The sequence below is a fragment of the Mesoplodon bidens genome, assembly GCF_964165515.1.
Source record: "Mesoplodon bidens genome assembly, chromosome: 16".
Lineage (NCBI taxonomy): Eukaryota > Metazoa > Chordata > Mammalia > Artiodactyla > Ziphiidae > Mesoplodon > Mesoplodon bidens.
In genome coordinates, this window is record NC_138173.1 from 8,719,465 (window position 1) to 8,744,598 (window position 25,134).

Sequence of the window (25,134 nt, forward strand, 5' to 3'; positions counted from 1 at the left end):
CCTAGCTCTCTTCTACCAGGGTCTTCCCACCCTTCCTGTGAGCCCAGCTGCTTGTGCTGCTGGCAGGGCACCAACCTCACGCTTGGCTCTGAGGCTCTTCCTGTCCTGGTGTCCCATTGACTGTCTGGCGTAGAGCGATTATGCAGTGCAGGCTCTGGGGTCCCACCCCTTGGTTCAAATCCTGATTCTACCACTTCCTTGGGCAAGTTACTTAACTTCTCTTAAGCTGTGGGAGCATCTGTAAGATGGGGATCACAGTGAACTTACCTCCCAGGTTGTTGGTAAGATGTGTGACCGGTCCCACAGTGCATCTTGGCTGCTGCCGTGAATTTTACTGGGACTCACAGGTCTGCTCCCAGCTCAGTGAGGCTCTCAGGGAGGTCTTCCTTGACATGCCCTCTGTTTTCCTGCACCCCACATTTCCCCTCCCTGCACGCATCCCTCTTTATTGTCATCACTTGTGGATACTGCTAGTGTAATAGCAGGAATTGTCTGCCAGCGTGGGAGCTTTGTCCGTGTGGAGACCAAACCTTTGGTCCTACAACACTCCCAGGGTTCAGTGGAGAGCTCGGTACACGGTCGGGCTCCGTAAAAAAGGAGTAAATGAGGAACTGGGGTAGATGCGGAATTTAGTTCATCTGACTTGACCTTGGAAAGAACTTTCTGACCTTGAGAGTCGAGGGGCCCTGAAACACCTAAGCAGCACAGCTCCACATCTGGAAATGCATTCTGTTCTTCCACAGAAAAGCTTAAAAATGTATTTCTTTATTGGCTTTTAAAAAAATACTTGTTGGGCTTCCCTGGTGGCGCAGTGGTTGAGAGTCCGCCTGCTGATGCAGGGGACACGGGTTCGTGCCCCGGTCTGGGAAGATCCCACATGCCGCGGAGCGGCTGGGCCCATGAGCCGTGGCCGCTGAGCCTGCGCGTCCGGATCCTGTGCTCCGCAACGGAAGAGGCCACAACAGTGAGAGGCCTGCGTACCGCAAAAAAAAAAAACCCCAAAACAAACTTGTTTTCCAGCCATGTTTCTAACTTTGAGATGATTAGGAGGTGCCCAAATGCTGGGGCCACCTCTCCTGACCGAGAGCAGAGAGGTTTAGAGCTGGGCTTGCAGAGACCACGCCCCCTCAGACCCCTGTGCCTCTTTGCCTTGGGGGGGGTCCTCTTTTAAGAGGCAATATTATTCATTCAGCACCCCCCCCCCATGCACACGTGTCACAGGACCAGCCAGCGCTCCTCCCTTGAGGATGCTGCTCTGCCCTGAGGCTGGGGAACCAGTGTTCAACAAGCTCAGGCAGCGATTTGGCTCCTTTAGGAGCTCTGACAAGCTCCATGAGTCCCGCAGCTCCCACCGCTTGGCAGGGCAGCCAGCAGCAGAGCCAGCTGTCGTGGGCCCCGCGGGGACCTCGCTGTGTTTACGTGAATGGTCACGTGGTAACCTCTCCCAGCTCGCGGGCGGCTGCCTAGTTACCTCATCTGCAGCCCAGTGACCTCATGCACATAAAATGTGGCCTATGAGAGACAGGAGCAGGACAGCCCAGCCTCTCCCTCGGAGCCCAGGAGAAGCTCAGGAAATCAGCTGGAGACCTGTCCACTCAGTAACGCCTCCCAGCCAGGAGCCGGTTCCTAAGTCAAGTGGACGTGGCTTTCAGGGGGTGGGGCTGGGAGGTGCCTGTGCAGAAATGTCCGAGCCCACCCTGGGAGCTGCCCCCCTCAGGGGATTTGCATCTCCCCTCCTCCACCCCAGGAAGGACCCTGACCTCAGGCCAGGCAGAGCCACCACCACTCCGCCTTCTCCCAGACCCCAGCCCTGAAGCGCTTTGAAGAAGTTGACGCACAAACAGGATGAGAAATACACCACAAAAGCAGAGAAGGGCCGAGTTCTCTTGACTTAGGGGTGGAAGCATCACTAGATAATGTGGGGTTTTTTGTTTGTTTGTTTATCACTTTCTTTGAATTATATTTGCTCTCCCCCTCCAAAAAATATTGCATGTGATGACTAAGAATATAAAATAAATTACCTTTGCCATAGGCTGCTGGGTTTATTAGCCCCTTTCAAGCTCTTCACAATGTAAAGGACAGGCTGACCTAGAGTGATCTTCCTCCAGTCACCTCCCTCTCGGTAACAGGAGCTCTGCTATTTGTGCATTTAGCAGCTTAACCCTTTGGGTTACCCAGAGCTCTGCATCCTTTCTGGGCTTTCTTTTGGGAGAGTGTCCGGCTTTGGGTTGGCGCTCTAAATTTTAAGGCAGCTGATTTATGTTATCCATATCATGTGTATATTAAAACAAAAACAGATTAAAAAACAAGCCTAGGAAGTAAAAATGGAAGAAACAACACAAAAGTTAAATAGCTTCAGAGGTCAAGAATTTGTCTGGATGAGGTCTGCACAATGAAGGTCTTGTCAAGGGGGGCGGTTTGCTCATTTTAAAAAGTAAATGTCAATAAACATACAGAGTCATTCCCCCCACTCCATTACATGGAGATCAATTAGCCATATAGGAGCCATTGCACGTTTTCTTTAAATGCCTGACCAAACCAGTTATTAAAGGTGAGATCTAAGTCTTCCGGGGTGAAGCAAACCCTTGGCTGTAATGATCAAAGGAGCAGAGATCATTGTTCCGATGGGGTGTTTGCTGTTTACTTGCAGTCAGGCACTTGACATATTCTTCCTTATTAGCAAGCCTGGAGCCGCCCTGGAGAGTGTGCAAATCATTTCCCCCCAAATCTGGATTCCACAACACTCCTCCTCCACACAGATGAATGCCCCCGCAAGCAAACTGCACCCCTTGCCACCCCCAGCCTGTCCAGAGTCACCGGGGCTGCTGGCAAATGGTTTTTCAGAGCAAGGTAAGCACTACGGAGAACCGGAGGCTGTATGTTTAAACAGTTACGGCCCGTGTGTGTCTCTGCGTCTCCTGCCCGGTCTCGAGCAAGATGGTGTCATGTGTGCATTTTACATATCAATGGCAGAGGAGCCTGTTTCCAGATGGCTGTACCTATTTCAAAGCCACCTTTTTATGCAGAGGGAAGACTGTGTGACCTCCCTCCAAGTAAATGTGTTTTGTAAGCCCTGGGAATGACTGCTTAAAAAATGGTCCCGGGCTATATTTCACGTCCAGTCCAACGTGTGGTGTGTGCACAGCTGCTCTGGGCTGGCATGTGAGAGCATATTAAAAGGAAGATTACCATTTCCCATTTTTTTCCCCCTTCTGAAGGCTCGATATGCATATATGAAACTTGTGGAAAAAAAAACAGGCATAATGAAACAAGGAAGCCGGGTCTCCAGGCACTCGGCGGGGCACATCTGGAGTTTGTAGCATTCTAGAGATAGTTGCTTATTCCCAGGAGCCGCCACCGGGGTGGGAATGGGAGCCCGGTCTCCATGGTAGCCTCCCTATCGCTCCGCGCCAGGTGTGAGCGTGTGTTATTTCTTGGAAAGGCTGTCCTCTGAGGGAGTGGGGAGGGGAGAGGACCGGAGAGGAGAGGAAGGAGAAAACAGAAGGGAGGTAATTAGGCGCCCCCTTGCCCAGTGGAGCGAGCTCAGGAGCCGGTATTGGGAGGGCGCTGGCGAAGTCAGATGGTGCACAGCGCCTTCTCTGCAGCCGCGTTTCTATGGGGATGAGACCAGGGCGGAGAGGCCCAGGGGTCAGCAGAGACGCACAGATAACAACGCCAAGCAGGAGGGGCCTGGGAAGGCCTTGCTACTTGCCTCTTAGGCAGTGCGATATTGGTCTTGAACTGGCACCCTGAATTCTTGCTGGTATTTTTCCCAGTTAAGAAATCCGAAGTGTTTCAAACCTCGTTGGCTGTTATGCAGGAAAAGGCTTCATGGGGTAGCATTTTTACTGGGCAGCCGACTGGCTGATCTTATTCCTGTTTAATGGAGAGAGAAAGTGGGGAGTTAGGAGCTGTAGGGACCTGCGTTACAGTAAGAGGCCAATCAGGAGCGAGTATGGGACATTTTCCCAGGAAGAGAGTTCGTTATAGTTTCACGGCTTCATGAGATTCATGGATTTTTTTTTTTTTTTTTTTTTTGAGCTGCAGGACTCTGAGGTTTGCAAATGCCCCGTGTAAAACAATGCTCCCCAGGGGAGAGCCAGGGACAGGAAGTGTGAGGTCCAGCTCGAGGCCACCCTAAAGCAGGCTGTAAACAGCAGCTGCTTCTATTGTGCGTGCCAAGTGCTGCCTATTAGTTGAGGTCTCCTAACTCCTCGTTTCTTTCTCTTAAACCAGATGTGACCAACAGGAGTTTTGTCAGTTCCTAGGTGGATCCCAGATGGTGGGAATCAGGGGAAGGAAGCTGAGGGGCACATGCAGGGGTGCCGGGGGCCCAGGCGGGAGAGGGCTGTCTGCCCTTTCTTGGGTGCTTGGTCTTTCTCCGTCTCCACATCTGATCTGCTGTCCCGCCGCCCAGCTCTCTGGATGCAGCAGCTGAGGCCAAGTGGGGAAGTGACGCCTGGCGTGTCTGATCTTCAAGCTCAAATGTGGGCACGTGGGGGGCGCAGGGCACACTTGTGGAGGGTAGATGACGGCTGAGGAGGACTCAGAGGGGCCGCGATTCGGGAGCCCCAGGTGGAAGGCAGGACGAGGGTGAACAAAGGAACTCCATGCCGCTGGTCGACCCTGCAGACTGTGGGAGATGGAACCCAAGGGCGCGGGCGGGAAAAGACAGAGATCATTTCGCTCAGCCACACCTGGCACAGGGGTTCATCAGTCCCCAGGCCGATAGGGAGGAGCCGTCAACTTCAGAGCCCTCGTCCTTCTAGTTAATTGTGTGTGTGTGTGTTTACCCTTTAAGAAACTGGGGGTTACAGAACCTTTTGAGCTACGAATCAAAAGCACTGTCTGAAATAAGTTGACCCCTAAGGAGCACAGATGAGTCAGCGGCACGGAATGGGGAGATCAGGGAAGCGGAGGTCTCCCAGAGCTCATCCTCGACCCTACATTAAAGCGCTGCGGCCCGGGAAGAGACCCACAGGAGCAGCCCCCGTCTGTCTGTCCTCTCCTTTTCGTGGAGATGCTGAGGGTCACTGTGAGACTTCTCCCCTGAGGTGCTCAGCTGTCGCACTGTGTCTGACAGCTCCTTCTGTGTTACACAGCAGTGAGTTCTCATCTACAACTGGTAGAAGTGAGGTGGGTGTAGCCATTCTGGACAGCAATTACAAAACTGTATATTATATATTTTATATGCCATGACATGGCCATCCCAACGTACGCCAGAGAAACTGTTGCATACATCCATATGGAAACACACAGGGGTAAGGATGCTCCTCGTAGCATTACTTCCAGGGAGCTGGAGGTGACATCAGTCTCCATAAATTGGGGAATGGATAGGTGAGATGTAGCAGAAGTGGTAAACACCATGCAGCAATGAAGCAACGGATAAACATAGTTCCTTAGAGTGTTGAGTGGCAAAGGAAGATGTAGAACGGGATCTATAGCAAGATATCATTTTAATAGAGTTAGGAAAAGCATACACACACTAACAACACTCTATCTTTAAGATATGTATGTTTCCAGGGGCAAATTCCTAACACTTTAGATGGGTGTCTATCGGATGGGGAGAGAGGAAGGAAACAGGTCATGGGGATCAAGGATACAGGGAAAAAATCGAAATAAAATTAAAGAAGGGAGGGGTTTTTATATTGACTAATTATAATAATGTGCCATGAAATGAAGAAACAATGAACTGAACCCTGTACCTGATTCCTATGCATAAAAATTCTCTCTCTCATCCATCCACCTACCTATCTAATACCATCGTTTCTGTGATAAGAGCTACTGTAGAAATGCATGAATGCATATATAATATCCTCAACAATCAATCATCAAACAGTCTTTAAACCGATGCTGTATGCTGAGTACCGAGGGGCCTGCGGAAGTATATGGAGTTGTCCTTGTTCTTATCATGCAGCTTGGAATTAACAGTGTACAATTCAAAACAGTTTATAATTAAGACCCAAACTCTGTGAGACATACCACATGAGTTGCATGAGATTGGAAAAAAAAACAGAAAAAGATTGTTGGTGAGGACGGTAGAAGTCAGGAAAAATTAATGTGGAAAGAAGCTCCGTCCTGGGCCATGAAGGATGGTGGGCTTGGCTTGGAGGAGGGGAGGTGGTCTTGGCACTGCCCTTGGAGCTGCCAGGCCTCGCAGATGGGCAGGTTTGAGATGTGGAGAAAGTGCACGCCTCCCCTGTGGCCTGGGCGGCATTCACCCCCTGAGAACTCTGCTGTTCTGTGTAAGCTCTTAGGAGCCTGCTCTGGGCGTGGGCACTTGAGTAAGAGTGCGATTTGGGATTTGGCCAGGAGGATACATCTGCCACCTCTGAGCTCCCTTTCACTTTATTTTCCTCCTATACTAGGGGCTGCCTCCCCTGCTTTCTCCTTCCACAAAGCAATGAGAAAGGGGCACATTTTAAAGTGACAGTCCTACACTGGAAGCATCACATAGAAAATTCTCACTCCTCACACCTTCCCAAGCTCATTTTTCAAGATCTTTTTAAAAATCAAAATCATACATGCATGAGTTGAAAGAGTCAGCCAGTCCCCGGAGGTCTGTTAGGAAAAACACAAAACAAAAAGACTCCAGGAGTCCCAAGCCCCTTCCCTCTCCATTTCTCCTTACTCAGGGGCAGTTACTTGGAGCTAAGGTGAGAGAGTCCTTTTGTATCTGTTTCTGTGTTTCTGTTTAATAGGATTATGTTGCTTCTTCTTAATTTTTCAGTTTTAGGCATTTAAGATTTAGCTTTCTTTCCTCTTCCTCCTTTGACACAATGAACATTTCCCATCCCCACCTTCCCAGTGGAGTTGATATTATAATTCTGATTAAATGAATATTCAGAGTATGTTACTCAAAGCTGAGCCATGTAGTAACTACAATGATTTTTCCTTTTCCACATAACTTTTTGATCTCTCTGGATCTTAACTGACCAATACAATAGCAACTAGCCACATGGAACTTTTGAGTGCTTGAAATGTGGCTACTGTGACCAAGGAATTAATTTTTAATATTATTAAAATGTTATAATAATTATTATTATTTAATTATTAATTCGTTTACATCTAAATTAAAAACGGATGGCTTTTGGAAAAAAATTAAGGATGTATGGAGCACTTTTGGTATGTGAATCACTTTTTCAACTGCAGATTGAATGAAAACTAAATACAGCCGAAATCAAGTATTTCTGAGAAAGTTCAGTGTGCAAACTGAGATGAGCTATAAATGCAAAATACATACTGGACCACAAAGATTTAATATGAAAAAGAATATAAAAATCTCAATAATTTTATATTGATTTTATGTTGAAATAAGGTTTTGGATAAATTGGATTAAATAAAATATACTATTGAAATTAATTTCAGCTCTTTCTTTTTTTAATGTGATTGCTAAAAAATGTAAAATTTCACATGGGACTCTTGAGGGTGCTGCCCTGAATTGTAATTGTTTTGTTTGTTTATTTATTTGGTTTTCCATGCATTTGTCAATCCCTGATTCTATGCCAGTGTTTTAGATGTCTCTTGAGATAAGCATTCACAAAGGGCATACTGTGTCTTACTCATCTGGGGGAGTCTGTCCGGGAGTCCTCTGACGAGCTCTTGTGGCCACTGTCATTCGGAGGTCCCCCTTCAACGGCCTGGGAAGTCCCTTTATTGTTCTACTGTGTTGAAGCCGAGCCCTGCAACTCCTATCTTCTTCCTCCTTGGTTCATTCCTTTGTTTTATGGAACACACTCTCCCACAGTTTCCTAAGAAAAACTGTAGGAGGAGGTTAACTTTTCACATGTCTGAAAATGTCTTCCTTCTACACACACCCTTGACTCATAGTTTGTCTGGGTAGATAAGTCCAGTATGGAGATCATTTTAGAAGGCATTGCACCATTGTCTTTTAGCTCTCTGTGTTGCTTTTGAGAAATTCTAAGTCATTCAATTTCTTATCATTTGTGCATGACATTTCTCTCAATCTCTCTTTCAATCCTTCTCTCTCTCTCTCTCCTTGCAGAATCTTCTTTTTCTCACTCACTACTGCTGTGATGTTTCGTGATAACGTGACTTGGTGGGGGGTCATGCCCTTCAATTTGGGGAAATTTTCTTGAATTACTTCATGCGTGATTTCCTCCTCTCCATTTTCTCTGTTCTTTCTCTCCGGAACTCTTTGTTATTTGGATAAACAGATGATTGTTGGTCTGTTTGAGTCCTCTAATTTTCGTGTCTTTTTTATTTTCCATCTCCACCTTTTGCTCTCCTTTCTAAAAAGTTTCCTCGGACTTCCCTGGTGGCGCAGTGGTTGAGAGTCCGCCTGCCGATGCCGGGGGCGTGGGTTCGTGCCCCGGTTCGGGAGGATCCCGCGTGCTGCGGAGCGGCTGGGCCCGTGGGCCGTGGCCGCTGGGCCTGCGCATCCGGAGCCTGTGCTCTGCAATGGGAGGGGCCGTGGCAGTGGGAGGCCCGCGTACCGCAAAAAAAAAATAATAATAATAATAGTTTCCTCAACTTATCTTCCAAAACTTCTGCTCAGTTATTCATTTATACCACTGTTTATTTAATTTCCAAAAGCTCTTCTTTTGCTCTCTGACTACTTTTTCTTTTTAATAGCACTCTGTTCTTGTTTTATGGGTGTGATATCTTCTCCTTTATCTCCTCTCCAAGGACAATAATGATTGTTTCGCTCTTTCATTTTCTTTTCCTCATGTAGCCTCTCTTTCCTCTAAATCCCCTCTCCTCTGTGTGTTTGGTCTCTCTCTTTCACGCTGGAGGCTTCCTCAGAGGTCTGGGAATCCGGGATTGTTTGCGTGTTTAGGATGGGGGGCTAAAATCTGATTGGAAGCTGTGTGCCTGTGGACGGGACCTGCTGAGAGGGACCTTCTCTGTAGGGTGGTGGTGGGGAAGGCCTGCTTTAGGTCTTCCTCTAGAGCTGGTCAGATTTCTCAGAGGAGAATCTGTTCGCCTCCTGCCCAGAGGGTAATATTCTGACTGTCAGCATTCTGGGAGCTGAACTGGGGAAGAGGGTTTGGTATTTCAACATTTAGCAAGTGTACATTCATCAAACCCGCCTGTTTCTGTAAGGCACTGCAAGCTGCTATTGGCTGCCTCTGCCTGTTATCTGTTGCCGTTTCACGACTACCTCAAAACTTTGTGGCTTGGAATAAACATTTTATTTTGCTCATGATACTTAGGGTGAGGAATAGCTCGGCTTTGGTAGCTCGGCTGAGTGGTGTGTCTCTGATCATGCGGCCTCGGCTGGTGCAGCTTGGATGGAGGGTCCACTTACATGCTGGCTTCTACTCCTGTGGCATGGCGGCCCTGCCCCGCCACCATGGTATCTCACTCTCCAGGGCCTTTCTGTGGCTTGGGCTTTTCACAGTGTGGTGGTCTCAGGGCAGTCGTACCTTTTACGTGACTGATGACTTCCAACTGGCAGGAAGCAAAAGCTGCGAGGCCAGTGGAGAGCTGTGCCCGGCGCTGGCACAACATCGCTTCCCACACATTCTACCGCTCAGGAGTTTTAGTCTGTCTGCCACCCATGACCGCTTCAAGGATGTGAAGAAATAGACTCCTCCTCCTGGAAGAGGAAGGCCACATTGCAAATGAACGTGGGAGTTGGGAGATTTGCCATCTTTGGAAAATTCACAACTACCCAGCTTGAAGCTGATTAAAAAAGAAAAATTTGAGACCTCCCTGGTGGCGCAGTGGTTAAGAATCCGCCTGACAATGCAGGGGACACAGGTTCAATCCCTGGTCCAGGAAGAGCCCACATGCCACAGAGCAACGAAGCCTGTGTGCCGCAACTACTGAGCCTGCGTGCCTCAACTACTGAAGCCCGTGCATCTAGAGCCCGTGCTCCACAACAAGAGAGGCCACTGCAATGAGAAGCCCGCTCACTGCAACGAAGTATAGCCCCCGCTCGCCTCAACTAGAGAAAGCCCGCACGCAGCAACGAAGACCCAACACAGCCAAAAATAAATAAATAAATAAATATTTTTTTAAGGAAGAAAAATTCTAGTGAGAATGATTTTCACTGATAGGAATATTTATCAATTGTTTCCTCTTTATACCTATTCTCCATAATGTCCTTCCAGCATTGTTGAAAACATAAATGAAAGATAGTGTTAAACTTATCCCCTGCTTTGGAATAAGTTTATTTCATAGATAAACATTTGCTCTGAGTCTTCAAAAATGTCTTCTTTTTCTTTTCATATCCTCCGTGATTTCTATTGTATTTTATTTTTTTGATTTGTTTTTCCCTTTGGAAGGAGACCTATATTTATTCATTTTGGAGATTTGAAATGGTTTTGTCAGTAATTGTACTGGTTCTTTTTCTCTTAGTCCCAAAGGGGGAATTTTAATTTTATATTTATTTGGTAGTTTTATTTTCCTTGCTTGGGGAATCTGTTCAGCTGGGAAGAGTTGGTAGCAAACTACTGAGAAGGCATCTTTGCCTCAGGAAGTCACTGCTTTTTCAAACAGCTTCTTTGAAGCCTCTTGTGTTGGAGGTGTGGCTGAGGGTCCCTCCTTCCCCAGGTGCCTCCTGGGCGGCCAGCAGTTCCGTGTCAGGCACTGGTGTTGTTGCCAAACTGCTCTCATTTGCTACCCACCAACTGTCCCACCATCCCATCTGCTTCCAGATCAAGTTTGAGAATTTCCCAGGTCTTTGAGGGGGAATTTTATCCACTTGCTTCCCACCTGGCTTTTCTTTGTCAGTGTTGAATAGTGCTTGTCAGTATTTGGTGTGTCATTTTCACCTGCACCAAACCATGCCAACTTCTTCAAAGTTTCTAGCCCCTTGATACCATTCTTCTTTTTTTTAAAATAAATTTATTAATTTAATTTATTTATTTTTGGCTGCGTTGGATCTTCATTTCTGTGCATGAGTTTTCTCTAGTTGCAGCGAGTGGGGGCTACTCATCGTTGCAGTGCACAGGTTTCTCATTGTAGTGGCTTCTCTTGTTGCGGAGCATGGGCTCTAGGTGTGTGGGCTTCAGTAGTTGTGGCACGCAGGCTCAGTAGTCATGGCACATGGACTTAGTTGCTCCGCGGCATGTGGGATCTTCCCGGACCAGGGCTCGAACCCGTGTGCCCTGCGCTGGCGGGTGGACTCCTAACCACTGCCCCACCAGGGAAGCCCCATTCTTCTTTATTTTACATTAATGTCTTACACTTTTCTCCCTGCTTAGCTTAATTCTGTGATCTTTTAGTGGGATTTAGGAAGGGAGGGAGCATTAAGCATGTCGGCTCAAATTGCCATCTGCAAGTCTTATTGGTCAGTTTGTTCTTGGTTTTCGTCAATCAGGTTTACAGAGATGTGCTCCAAAGATTGTATTATGCTTGAAAGAGTGAATATTTTCTTTTCTAGGGTTAAGAAGGGATATTATCTGTCTCTTGATACATTGAGATGTTATTCTCAATCCTGCACTTTAAGATCATCTGGCGGGGGTGGGGAGGGCTTTTGACAAAATGCTGATGTCCAGGCCACACCTCCAGAAGTTATGATTTGATTGGCCTGGGATGGGGTCAGTCATCAGCTTTCATAAAAGCTCCCTGGGTAGTTTTGGTACTGAGAGTGCTGAGAACAATCGCTCTTAAAATAATGGGTGGGTGCATGTCCTAGGTCTGTGAGTGCCTTTGGAATAAAGAAAAAGGAGGAAAAGGAAATAGAAATAGAAAAGGAAATAGCAGAAAGGAAGACATGATAGAGCTGAGGAAAAACAGTGGGATTTAGTGCTGATTGCCAGCTCCACAACTGAATGTCTGTGTAACCTCACATTACCTCTTTGGGGCCTCATTTCATTCTTTATAAAATAGCAGTAATGACACCTACCTTGTGGCATTGATGCAAGACGAAATTGCATGTCTGTGAAAGCAAATGTCTGTTTTTGTTTTTTTTTTTACAAAGGAAAGAAAGAGAGAAAATGTCATGTTAGAAGAGGGAGAGAAATGACATGAAAGAAAATAAAAATCATAAGATTGAGAATAATGATATCCCTTTTGTTGGCTACCTGACCTTGGCATGAATTTAATCAGTTATTTTTTAATGGTGAGAAACTGCAGGGGACAATCCAGGAAGGGGGTCCAAAGGGCCTTAATTTGGGTCTCAGATCTTTGCGTGCTTCCTTAGCTCTAGGGGCAGTGACAATTCTAGTGATCAACTCACAGATTTCAGTCTCATTAAATGTAATTCATATTTCCTGCCTATCCTCATATTTCCTGTGATTCATATTTCCTGCAGTGTAAACTCAGGATTGGTGAGCAGGTGGTGCAAGTCCTGAAAACAATCTTGCAATCTTTTTTATAAAGTTTGTACAAAGACCTCATGTTTTACTAAAGGCAAAAGAGGTCTCTAGCAGGAAGCATCCATTAACCTCTGTACTTTGCCTTCTTAGGTTGATTCCATAAATCACACATTCATAGATGTAATTAATATGTGCTCAGTACTATTAGATTTTGTGAGAAAACAAGGATCCTGCTTCTTCTTTCCCTTCCTCTTTGTAGTGAGTTGAATTATGCACCCCTAAAATATATATCCAAATCCTAACCCTAGTGGGGTATTTTCTCTGACACCAACAAATTCTCTAATTCTAAACACCAAAACTGGGTGTTCAACAATTCAGTTCAATTCTGACACTAATTGCCCAGAATTAGTACAGACCCCACACACCGCGATGAAGAATGGTCCCCACTTGCCACAACTAGGGGAAGCCCTCACACAGAAACGAAGACCCAACACAGCAAAAATAAATAAATTAATTAATAAACTCCTACCCCCAACATCTTCTTTAAAAAACAAACAAACAAAAAAACCCAAAAAAACAATTCAGTTCAATTCTGACACTAATTGCCCAGAATTAGTACAGACCCCACACACCGCGATGAAGAGTGGTCCCCCCTTGCCACAACTAGGGGAAGCCCTCGCACAGAAACGAAGACCCAACACAGCAAAAATAAATAAATAAAGTAATAAACTCCTACCCCCAACATCTTCTTTAAAAAAACAAAACAAAAAAAACAATTCAGTTCAATTCTGACACTAATTGCCCAGAATTAGTACAGACCCCACAGGTTAAGGGCCTGGAGCCACCAGAAGCTAGAAAGGGTGAGGAGGGATTTGGAGTATTTAGAGGGAGCACAGTTCTGCTGACACCTTGACTTTCGACTTCTGGTCTCCAGAACTGCGAGAGAACACATGTTTTTGTTTTGAGCCACCAAGTTTGTGGTAATTTGTTGTAGCAGCCCGAGGAAAGGAATACACCCTTTATTATACCCCTTTCCTTCTCCTTCTTCAGCTTAATCATAATGTTTAAGAAATTATTCTTGGTCTCAAGAGACATCTAATTATGCTGGAGTAAAGGACACCTATCCCAGTGGAAGTTAAATGGTATGCAAGTTAAGTGACCAAATAGGACCACAAGATGGGGATGCCACAAGCTACCAGATGACCAAGAGCTAAGAGTGCATACAATAAGTACAGGGAGGTCAGGGACTTTTTTGGGCTCAGAGGCAATGTTTCTCTTGAACAAACTTTCCTTGATCCTGAGAACAAGCTTTCTTCACGCTCTGGAAGATGTACCTCATTTAGCAACATCACTTTGGTCTCTCAATTCTGACCCTCCTGCTAGACTCTTCTAGGTCTAAGTTTTTTTTCAGATCATGTTTCCAGCATGTTTTATACTTTGCCTGCCTCCTAAAGTGATTTTTAGAATGTATGTGACTTAAAGATGGTAGATAAAAATCACTGGGTTGTTTAATCTCTTCTGAGAGACCATGAGAAAGTTAAGACCCACATTTATGAAATGTTTTTTCATGTTTGGAAAAAACGTGTACTTTGAATTTTAAATTAATAATTATTTTCTCTTTTTTCTAAATTACAATCAGTCAGTCACTACTGGGTGACTTCATGGGGAGAAAGCAGAGTAGAAAGCTCCAGGAATCTACCCATCCACCAAAACAGTGACTGATCTGGCAGGAACTGTCAGCCCTTCCATGTGTTGAAGTGGCTTTTGAGGGGATTTAAAGAGACAGGACCCATTTTTTTTCTCCCCTGCAGCTCTTCTGGGAGGCAGACATTTAAGGAAATCTGGCTGCAGAGATAACAGAAACATGAGGGACCACACAAAGCAAGGAATACACCTGTTGCTAAAATAGTTTGGAGAAGTCAACAAGCAAGATTCAGCAATCCCTGAGGTGTGGGAGAACTAGATCTCTAGAGTTGATTAACACACTTCTCAGAATATCCAGTTCTCAACAATAATAACAAAAATACAAAATATACAAGGAAACAGGAAAACATGACCCATTCACAAGAAAAAAGGAGTTTGACAGAAATCAGTCCTGACGAATTCCAGACATTGGAATTATTAGTCAGAGATGTTAAACCTATCTTAAATATGTTCAGTGGGCTAAAAGAAACCATGGGCAAAGAACTAAAGGAAATCAAGAAAACAATACATGAACATTGTTGGTATGAGAATACCAACAAAGAGATAGAAATTATAAAAAGGAACCAAAAAATTCCAGAGGTGAAAAGTATAATAACCAAAAGGAAAAACTTACTAGAGGGGTTAAACGTCAGATCTGAGCAGGCAAAAGAAAGGATCAATAAATCGAAGATAAGACAACTGGAATTATCCAGTCTGAAGAACAGAAAGAAAAAGGAGTGAAAAAAAATGAACAAAAGCATGAGGGTTGTGAGGGATATCATCAAACATACTAACGTACATATTATAGGAGTCCTAGAAGGGGGAGAGAGAAAGGAAGCGGGAGAGAGTGAGAAAGGGGAAGGAAAAAATTTTGAATAAGTAATGGCCAGAAACTTCCCAAATCTGGAAGTACAGGAATATACATGTCCAAGAATCTCAATGAACTCCATGCAGGATAAACTCAAAGAGATTCACACCAAGACACATTCTGGTCAAACTGTCAAAACTCACAAAGAGAGGATTTTGAAAGCAGCAAGACAGAAGTAACTCATGATGTTCAAGGGATCCTCAATAAGATTAACAGCTGATTTCTCTTCAAAAAGCATAGAGGCCAAAGGCAATGGGATAGCATATTTAAAGGCCCGAAGAAAAAAAAATGTCAACCAAAAATTCTATATCTGGCAAATCTATCTTTCAAGACTGAAGGAGAAATTAAGACATTTCCAGATAAACAAAAGCCAAGGGAGTTCATTACCAATAGACTTGCTGTAAAATAAATTTAAAAGGAGTCCTTTAGGCTCAGATGCAAGGACAGTAGACTGTAAATCTCACCCATAAGAAAAAATAAGGAACATTGGTAAAGATAGCTACATAGTTAAATATAAAATCTAGTATCTGGATTTAAAAGTGCATAATACTGCACTTTGGTAATGATTTGTAACTCCTCTCTTTTTCCCATATGATTTAATAGGCAAATTCATACAACAATGATTATAAGTCTATGTTAATAGGCACTCAATGTGCAAAGATATAATCTGTGACAATAATAATGTAAAGGGGAAGAGGCGGAGATGTATAGGTGTGGAATGTTTGATACTATGGAAAATAAGTTGGTATTATTTGAACCAGGTTGTTATAAATTTAAGATGTTAATTGTAACCCCCCAAGTAACCACCAAGAAAAGAACTAAACAAAAACAAAAACACAGAGAAGAGGGAATCAAAATGATATATTACAAAATCGAGTCCTACCAAAACATTCTACACTTTCCGAGTACCTTGCAATGGTTTTTATTTGTGGGTTCTTACAACCCAGGCTGTGTGAGAGGAATCGGTAACATACTCAACCCTTTGATAGTTTGGAGCACTTAGCTGTGAGGCAGTGTGTTGGGCCATTTCTACCAGGCCAAGCTAAGACCTTGGGTCAAAGAAGGAGTGTACTAGCGTGGAGAAAACACCGGGCCAGAAGACAGTAGCAGTGGGTCCTAGCTCCCTGGGTTCTTTGCTGCCAACCCGCCATGTGACATTGGACAGCTGTCAGCTTTCTTAGCTGTAAAGGGAGGGTGTTGAACTAGATAATTCAAAGGTCTCTCCAGCCTGCCTATGGGCACCTGGGTTTGTGCACAGTCTCCCACTGACAGCGCATGCCCTCTGAATTGAAGAGCACGGGTAACAGAGACCTCTTTCTACTCATTTCCAGGACACATGCGCATTCTGCGAGGCTAAATTTAAGAGGGATGAAAGTGTCACATGGCTGGAAGGGACCTTGCAAAGTGAGTTAGCACAAGAACGACATCTGCAGCAATACTGATGCCGTCTGTCTGTGCAGAGTTTTGGAATTATCCTCAGAGGCAGCGCGCCCGGCGTGACTGTGAGACTGTGAGTCAGGTAAGACAGACATCCAGTTCAGATAAGTGGGTATTGATTGAGGGTCCTCTGCGTGCCAGGCCATGTGCTCAAAGCTTCACACAGGGAATGAAGAGTGGGTCCCGCCTTTAAGGAGCCCACGCAGGACAGCAGGCCTGGTTGAAGAAACCGGCACTTGGAGAGGTCAGGTTTTGTGAATGAAATCACATGAGTTAAGGAGGCACAACTGGGGCAGGGAGACAGAGAAGGGGGTCAGGCTGCTGCGGGATCTGCCTGGCACCATTTTCACGACGTTCAGAAGAGGCGGCTGTAGAGCTCCTTTTGGATAAACTCTGGGCTGGCACACCTGACTGCAGGGATTTTGTTCTCATCGGTAGCCTGAATAGCTCAAGTCAAAGTTAACACTTCCTTCCTCTTGTTCTATTTAATTGAAAAACACACAGTCCCTGCCCTTTTTCACTTCTGGTCAGTGGCATAAGTTCCTCATTCAACACTTTGCAGAGCACACAAATACAGCCCCCTCTGGGCAGGATGAGGTGGAGGAGGGAAAAGCAGAACTGCCAACCTGGGCCCCGTGAGATCTCAGGGCCCAAGAACCACACATGTTCTAGTAGCAAGGTTTGCAAAGCTTGTACTTTCTTCATCTGGAGGTGAAGAAACAGGCCTGTTTCTTCTCCTGGGCCATGGTAAAAACTTAATTTTTTAAAAGTCTTGCTGTCTCTAACCATCACATGAACTCTTATCTAATTATTGGAATGGGCTTTGCATGGACATCTATGTTAACTTGCTCCCAATTTTGTCACATTTTTGAGATCATTTTATGTCCCTTCCTCAAGGACAGAATTGTATGGTCAATAAAGAATTAAGCCTAGGGACTATAGCAGGCTGAATTGTGGCCCCCAAAATATCAGGACCTCATCCCTGGAACCTGTCAATGTTACCTTATTTAGAAAAAGAGCCTTTGAAGATGTGACTCAGTTAAAGAACTAGAGATGGGGAGAGTTTCCAGGATTATCCAGTTGGGCCCTAAATGCCATCAAAAGTGTCCTTACAAGAGAGAGGCAGAGGGCGATCACACACACAGAAGAGGAGAGGCCAACGTGAATATGGAGGCAAAGATTGCAGTGACGAAGCCACAAGCAAAAGAATGCTGGTGGCCCCTAGAAGCTGGAAGAGGCAAGGCAAGGATTCTCCTCTGGAGCCTCTGGAGCGGGCATGGCCCCAGGACACCTTGATTTCTGCCCAGTGAGACTAAGGTTGAAGTTCTAGTCTCCAGAACTATGGGACAATAAATTTCTGTTGTTTGAAGCCACCAAAGTTGTGGTAATTTGTTACAATAGCCACAGGAAACTAACACAGAGACCAAAAAAAAAAAAAAAAAAAGCTTAGTTCTCTGTTGTTAGAGCAGTCTAGCAAAGCGTATAGAATCCCTTCTCAGAAGAATGGATTCAGATCATAAAATAAAACAGGTAAGACCATGCAGAAAGCCAAATATACTGACACACAGTTGTTAGAACATAAGAAAACAACTTTGCACAGCTTTGAGCACGGTAATCAAGATGACACATTTCAAATATAGCCAAGCTAGAGCTGATCTCATTTCTGTAAAACACCACTGTGACGGTCACTGTTGTCCAGCTTGAATCACACACGGCATCATGGACTGGCCTGCAGGGGAGAAAGGTTGAGTTCACGTGTGATCTACTGGGGGGTCAAATACCCACTACTGTCTTGAAGTGGTGAGGAACGTGAAGGGTTCCAAGATACGGACGGTAGCTGTAATGTGATCATGGAAGTGTCTGGTGTGCTCTGGTGACTCAGTCCCAGGGGTTGCTAGGCACTGTGGTTTGTTGCCTACTTTTGCAATCAGAGGAAATACTGAATTTCAGACGGTGACACTCAGGCTCAGAGGTAGAAGAAGCAGGAACGGCAGCTCAAACAGCCACCATGAGTGTGAAGTTGGGGCCTGGGGAGGCCAAGGGGGGCCAGCCAGGCCTTTGTAGGGGGGCCAGCCTGGGCAGGAGCTGGACCCCTCCCTCGGGCCCCCGAGAGGCAGCAGGCGTGGCTGATGGGACGAGGTGTCGGGTTGACTATGGAGTACGAGGGATTCACAGCCGAGGCTGGCGGTGTGACCTGCTTTCAGACACTTCATGTAGAAGTTATATTGCTGGACGCTTCCTGTAATTTGTGGTGATGCTGATGGTGATAAATCGTGAGTTCCTGGCAGACTCCCCCAGCCTGCTCCAGTGGCTGAACAGAGAAAATGTGTAATTCTGTGGGAACATTCATGCCACGAATGAAAGCGAGGATCTGGCTGTAACAACAGAATGCTCAGTCAGTGAAGAAAGTAATTAAATCGAGCTAATTAAATCACAATAAAAATAATTTTAATTTAATTGATTTCTCTGCACTGATTGAACATTATGTTGCAACCAGGAGGCTTTCTGTACACTAATAGAATTTAGGGGCTGGGGCACCGAAGTTGTGGTCACTGGTGTGGTATGTGGGTCACTGTTGAGGGAATGAAATTAAACACATTTAATGAGATGCTGAAATGTTGCCTGAGCCACAAATAGAAAATGCTTTTGGAATTAAGATAATGGGGTCTTTTCCTCTCCCAGTTAGGTTTCTGTACTAACCGGGGCCATACATTTGGTAATCATTTTAAGGGTCTAGATAAATTAGATGGTGCACAATTGCTTTACTTGTTGGAGTTGGTGGGAAACCTCAGTAGTGAGCAGAAGTACCAGGGACACTTACCTGTGGTCACCCCTCTCACCAAGTCCCTGGTAGCTAAGAAACGCTCTAGAAGCATTTGAACTGGAATCCTGTGGGGTCCTCAGTCAAGGAGTAAAGAGGTGGCAATGGGTTTTTAACAGCAGCATGAAAGATTTAGGTGAGACATATAGGAGGACTTTCTGTCTGCCAATAACCAGTTACTTCTTGAAGACGAGAACCATGGATCCCTCCCATCCCTCATCCCCTTGTCCCCAGTGCTAAGCAGAGAGCCTCAGCCTAGCTGGTACTCCAATATTTATTATGAAATTAAATTATTGAGTTCTCAATGAATTTCTTTCCTTAGCACTTGAAAATCAGGATGGATACTCTTCTTCCGGGGTTGCTTAGACATTGTTCAGTTTATGAGCAGGAGGATACCACACAAGGCGACCTCTCAAGGTCACCTCCCCCCAAGACTAATTTTGTCATGGAAGCAACCCTGGAATTCTGAGTATGTTAGCAGGCGCTCAAGTAATTACCAACTGTGACTTTACAGGAGTCCTGTGCTTTGGATCCCAATATTATTTATCATGCACGTTATTTTAATTAATATTTTGTGTGCGTGCCAACACTTGAACCAGACCTCATTACGACTAGTCGGGGCACTGCATTGTCTGCTGAGTGGAATTGTCTTCGGGATGCAGCTGGTTTCCCTCCCCAGCAGCCAGGAGGGCAAAGAGGGCAGCAAAAGCCTCTGCTGCCACCACAGTGTGAGCCTGGGTCCTAGATGCTCATCAGCAAGGAGCTGTTTCTCCATCCAAAGGAGGGGGGCTGTGGAGATGCCCCTCGAGAGGGCTCTGGGCCCGAATGAGGTACCGAAGGGGGAAGGATGGGGGAATCAGCGGTGTCTGCGTGCTGCAACCCGCCTCGGGAGCGAGGGGTGTTCATGTGCCTTTGAAGAGAGAATCGGCACCTTTTCTGTTGTCTGTTGTTCCGTAATTGTGCAAACAGTGTGAAATCCAGGCTAGCACAACGCCCAAGAGCTCCAGCTGGCCGTTCAGCTCAGCTCGAACAATGACGGAAGACCCCCTGCTCCCCCAGACGTCTGCCTGCGGGACAGGTGGGCAGGTGCCCTTCTTCCCGGCAGAGCCGTCCCCGAGATTAGCACCTGACGTTTTCCAGGAGATGTTTGTTCCGAAAGGAGAACTTCCCGCTTGACCTGCACCCCTGCCAGTCCTTTCCCCACCTCCACTGGTTTCAGTCCCGCCTCCATTGTGACCCCTCCCCTTCCCAGCACTATCCTGGGTGCCTCCCTCCCTCCCTCCCTCCCTCACAGGTGCAAAGGGCCATCTTCACCAGCAGGAAGGGACGGACGGTGCAGATGGTGCAGGTGGACTCCTCCCTCTTTCTAGAATATCTTTCCTTTTCTAGTACCTGATTTTAGAAAGATGCTACCCACCAACGTGAAGCTTCATGTCCCAGTTTTGCTAATGAGAATTAAAACCCTCAGATTGGCTTTAACCCCTTTCCCTCACTCTTATAGACTCCTAAGATCTAGTTCTATTCATCTCACATGTTATTATGCTTCAAATAATACTATCTAACGTTCCTTTGAGGTCAAAGAGGTACCCAGCAATTTGCTAAGCTCTTTATCCGCATCTTTAGTTCTCACAGAAACTCTCTCAGGTAGGTGCTATTTGAATTTCCTTCTTATAGATGGGGAAATGGTAGCTTGTAGAAGTTCAACAACTTACCCCCCATCACATCTAGTAAGTAGCAAAGCTGCTATTGGAATCAAGGTCCTTCTCTTTTCAGACTCCCTCCTCTTAACCATCAACTGCCATGGAAATGAACCCACGAGTGAGATACAGTTTTTCCCTGTCCTTCTCCTTTCCTGCCCAACACAGAGCTGCTGAGAATACACAGATCGTTTGTCTGCGCCCAACTCCACAGTCTTCCCCCAAATCCTCTTTCCCAGCTCGGAAGGCTGTTTTACTGAACAAAGATCTTGGACCAACTAAGAATGTTAGGACAATTTTTTTTTTCTCTTGTAAATTAACTAACATTTGCATCTGTATTGGTCCAAGGATTCTGTCACAGGAAGAAGTCTCTTTAAAGGATTTGACTCTCAGACCCTAAGGTGTCTTGCACGCGGGTCTTGAAAGCCGGCTCAGGTTCTGCACATGCCCAGCGGCCGTGGGGCTCAGCGGGGCTGGACCCGGCTTCCGAGATGACTGTCCCATGCCAGCCGCGGGCCCTGGACCAGCCGGTTCAGCTCCACCTACCCGCCTGGAGAGTTCCTCCTTGATCTCCCTCTCTTTGATCTCTCTCTCTCTTTTCCCCTGTTCTTTTTCTCTCTTTTTCTCTCCAAATCGACTTTGTCAACTCCACTCCCATTCCTGCGCCAGCCCCTCACTTCCTGTCATCTTGACTGTGCCGTTGGCGCCGTTCTCCACTGTGGCCTTTGCCTGCTTCGTGATTCTCTGCTGAGAACGAATAATAATAGAAAATCCAAGAAGAGGAAATATTTACCAGTTCTGAAATGGCTTGAATTAATGAAATAATGTTTGGGGCCATTTAGATTGAACTGGTGTAATTGTAGTTTGCAAAGTAGAATAGTAGCTCATGCAGGGGTATCATTTTGTGCTATTTTACTTTCAGGTTTTTGTTAATCCAGTAGGTTTGTTGGAATTAGAGGGCTGCTGTGAAAAAAAAAAAAAAAGAAGAAGAAGCCTAAGCAACCTGCTGGCTTGAGAACAGCCTTGTCAAACTAACAGGTAGCTGCACGTGTAGCCTTTATCCAGCACACAATCAGGGCAATCACCAGGGCCTGTAGAAAGAGTATTGAACTGTCGACACAGGACATTTTTGTTGAACATAGTCCTTTTGATTTCATCTTCCCAGGCTAATGTAATAAAAACAGACATTAGGGGATGCATTCATCTCAGTTTGATACGGACCATCGTGAATCCCCAGCAATGTGTTCAGTCATAAAGGTTATCCAACTGCTGGAAGTGACCGGAAAGATGATTGTAGATCCAGAGGTTGTGAGCACCTCCCCAGATGGGGGCGGGTAGCTGTCACGGGAGCAGGCCTATGTGTGACAGAGTAGAAACATGCTCTTGCTACTAGGAGGATATTTAACTTCTCCAACATTTCAAATTTCATCCACAAGCCCATTTTCTCTAATTAGCAAAACTTTGAGGGGTTATCTCAAAGGAAGAAGAAAGGAAAACAAAGTGGAAGGATCTTGAACTTATTTTTGCTGAGCCGATGGTCATTTCTATGGAAACAGAAATGGAAGCAGGAAGCGGCGCTGGTCAGAGGCCTTGTTCCTGTGGGCTTCTCGTACTTTCCATATGCTCAGATTCCACACGCTGGCTCTGCAAGTTTCTGACCTCCATGGGGACCAAATGCAAAGAAGAGAGCTTCATGTAACTTGAGAATTTAGGAGTTTTCTCCCAAACAAGAAGCTCACAGAAGTTAGGCTGATTCTGGCATTTGAGAGCATTCAAACTTACTAAACCTAATTTCTTTAACTGATTGTAGCGTTCCAAGTTTGCTGTGACCCGGTAAACATTACTCCCAATATTTATTTGTGTGGTTGCTATGGTGCTCTTTTCCATGCACTCGCCGAAGGCCACTGAAAAGGACTGCTTATCCTCCATTAATTATGTTCTGCCTTGAGTTTATAGGTAGCGTGTTGCTGGGTGTTTGAGAACAGGTGAATAACTGCGGATTGAATTTGAAATGTAGTATATAAATATAATTCCTCAAACTAAATAAAGCATGACCTGAAATTTCTTTGAGATTGAAGAGGCTTATGTCTCATTGTTCTAATAATTACTGTTGAATTCATTGTATTTTATACTTTTTGTTTGCTTGTGTATTCATTCAGCAAGCTGTCACTGAGCGCTCACGTGAACTGGGATTCAGGTAGCAGATTCTGGGAGCTTACACACAAAGGACACAGTCCCTGCCCTCAGACCAGTTACAGTCCAGAAGTGCTTCCAAGGCCAGGGGGATGGTTACAATGTAGTATGATCAATACCAAGATAGGGAGATGCCCAGGGTACAGTAGGAGCCAGGAGGAAGCCAGAGATCCAGCCGTGTGTGTACACGCTTGTGCTCATGGTGTTTGGAAATGCATAGTTTAAAAGTAGACTTCCCCCTAAATGGGAAGGAAATCCAAAAAAGAGCGGATATATGTATACGTATAGCTGATTCACTTTGCTGTACAATAGAAACTAACGCAACATTGTAAAGCAACTACATTCCAATTAAAAAAAAAAGTAGCCTTTCTGGTGATGATGTCTAAAATAAATCTGGAAGGATAATAGGACTTGACATAATAAAAGGGAAAGGGATTACATTCTAGATGAGAGCAAATGGCGTTCCAAGAACTACAAGTTACTTTGTTAATGAGCGCTCCCCTTACTTAGGGGTGTGGTGATGGATGAGTCTGGAGAAATTGGCAGTGCTGTTGTGTTTCATTCCAAGGGGTTTATTTGTTGAAGGAAGGGAGGGAAGGAGGGAGGGAGGGAAGAAGGAAGGAAGGAAAGAAGGAAGGAAGAGAGGAAGGAAGGAATGACAATAAGAGTATTAAAGAATAGAAAAGGACCTAAGCCTCACACTGGTCAGAATGGCCCTCATCAAAAAATCTATGAGCAGTAAATGCTGGAGAGGCTGTGGAGCAAAGGGAACCCTCTTGCACTGTTGGTGGGAATGTAAATTGATACAGCCACTACGGAGAACAGTATGAAGGTTCCTTAAAAAACTAAAAATAGAACTACCATATGACCTAGCAATCCCACTACTGGGCATATACCCTGAGAAAACCATAATTCAAAAAGAGTCATGTACCACCATGTTTATTGCAGCTCTATTTACAATAGCCAGGACATGGAAGCAACCTAAGTGTCCATCGACCAGGTGAATGGATAAAGAAGATGTGGCACATATATACAATGGAATATTACTCAGCCATAAAGAGAAAAGAAATTTAGTTATTTGTAGTGAAGTGAATGGACCTAGAGTCTGTCATACAGAATGAAGTAAGTCAGAAAGAGAAAAACAAATACCATATGCTAACACATATATATGGAATCTAAAAAAAAAAAATGGTACTGATGAACCTAGGGGCAGGACAGGAATAATGTTGCAGACGTAGAGAATGGACTTGAGGACACGGGGAGGAGGAAGGGTAAGCTGGGATGAAGTGAGAGAGTGGCATGGACATATATACACTACCAAATGTAAAATAGATAGCTAGTGGGAAGCAGCCGCATAGCACAGGGAGATCAGCTCAGTGCTCTGTGACCACCTAGAGGGGTGGGATAGGGAGGGTGGGAGGGAGACACAAGAGGGAGGAGATATGGGGATATATGTATACGTATAGCTGATTCACTTTGTTATAAAGCAGAAACTAACACACCATTGTAAAGCAATTATACTCCGATAAAGATGTTAAAGAAAAAAGACCTAATATTTATTTTCTGCTTATGCCTGGTGATTTTCATCGTCTATTATGTCTTTTAATGTTTAACCTCTGAACTGAGTTTCCTCATTTATGAAAAAGAGATGTCCCTCCAACATCGGGAAGTCGTGAGGCTCAGATGAGATGCGGATAGAAGGTGCTGAGCATAGTCCCTGTCACATTACTGATGCTCAATAACAGTGGTTATTATGATGATGAGCGTGGAGGATGGGCTGCAAGGCGTGGGATCCGAAACGGTAAAGACGCTGTGAGAAATGATGGCAGCCTGAGATGGGGTGGAGAGACAGCAACTGATGTGGAAGGTACCTGGGGAGGCAGAATCGGCAGGGCTAGTGGCCGATGATGTGCCGTGGTGAGAGAGAGGAGAGTCAGCAGCTTCTAGGCCGCTTCTAGGCCAGGAGCATTGGGGTCCCTCCACTGAGGTGGATACCGGGGGAGCCGCAGGCAGTGTCCACGAAGTGAAGGACCATACAATACCCAAACCCAGATGGTCTGTAGAGCTTGCTTTCAAAACTAGACTCAAATCGGGAGCATGTGAAGCAGTGCGTGTGCTAGTGGGTGGGAGGCAAAGACATCTCAGTTGGGGAGGATTTGCAGCAGTTCCTCCCAGATGACCCTCCCGCAGGCCATGTGCCCACCT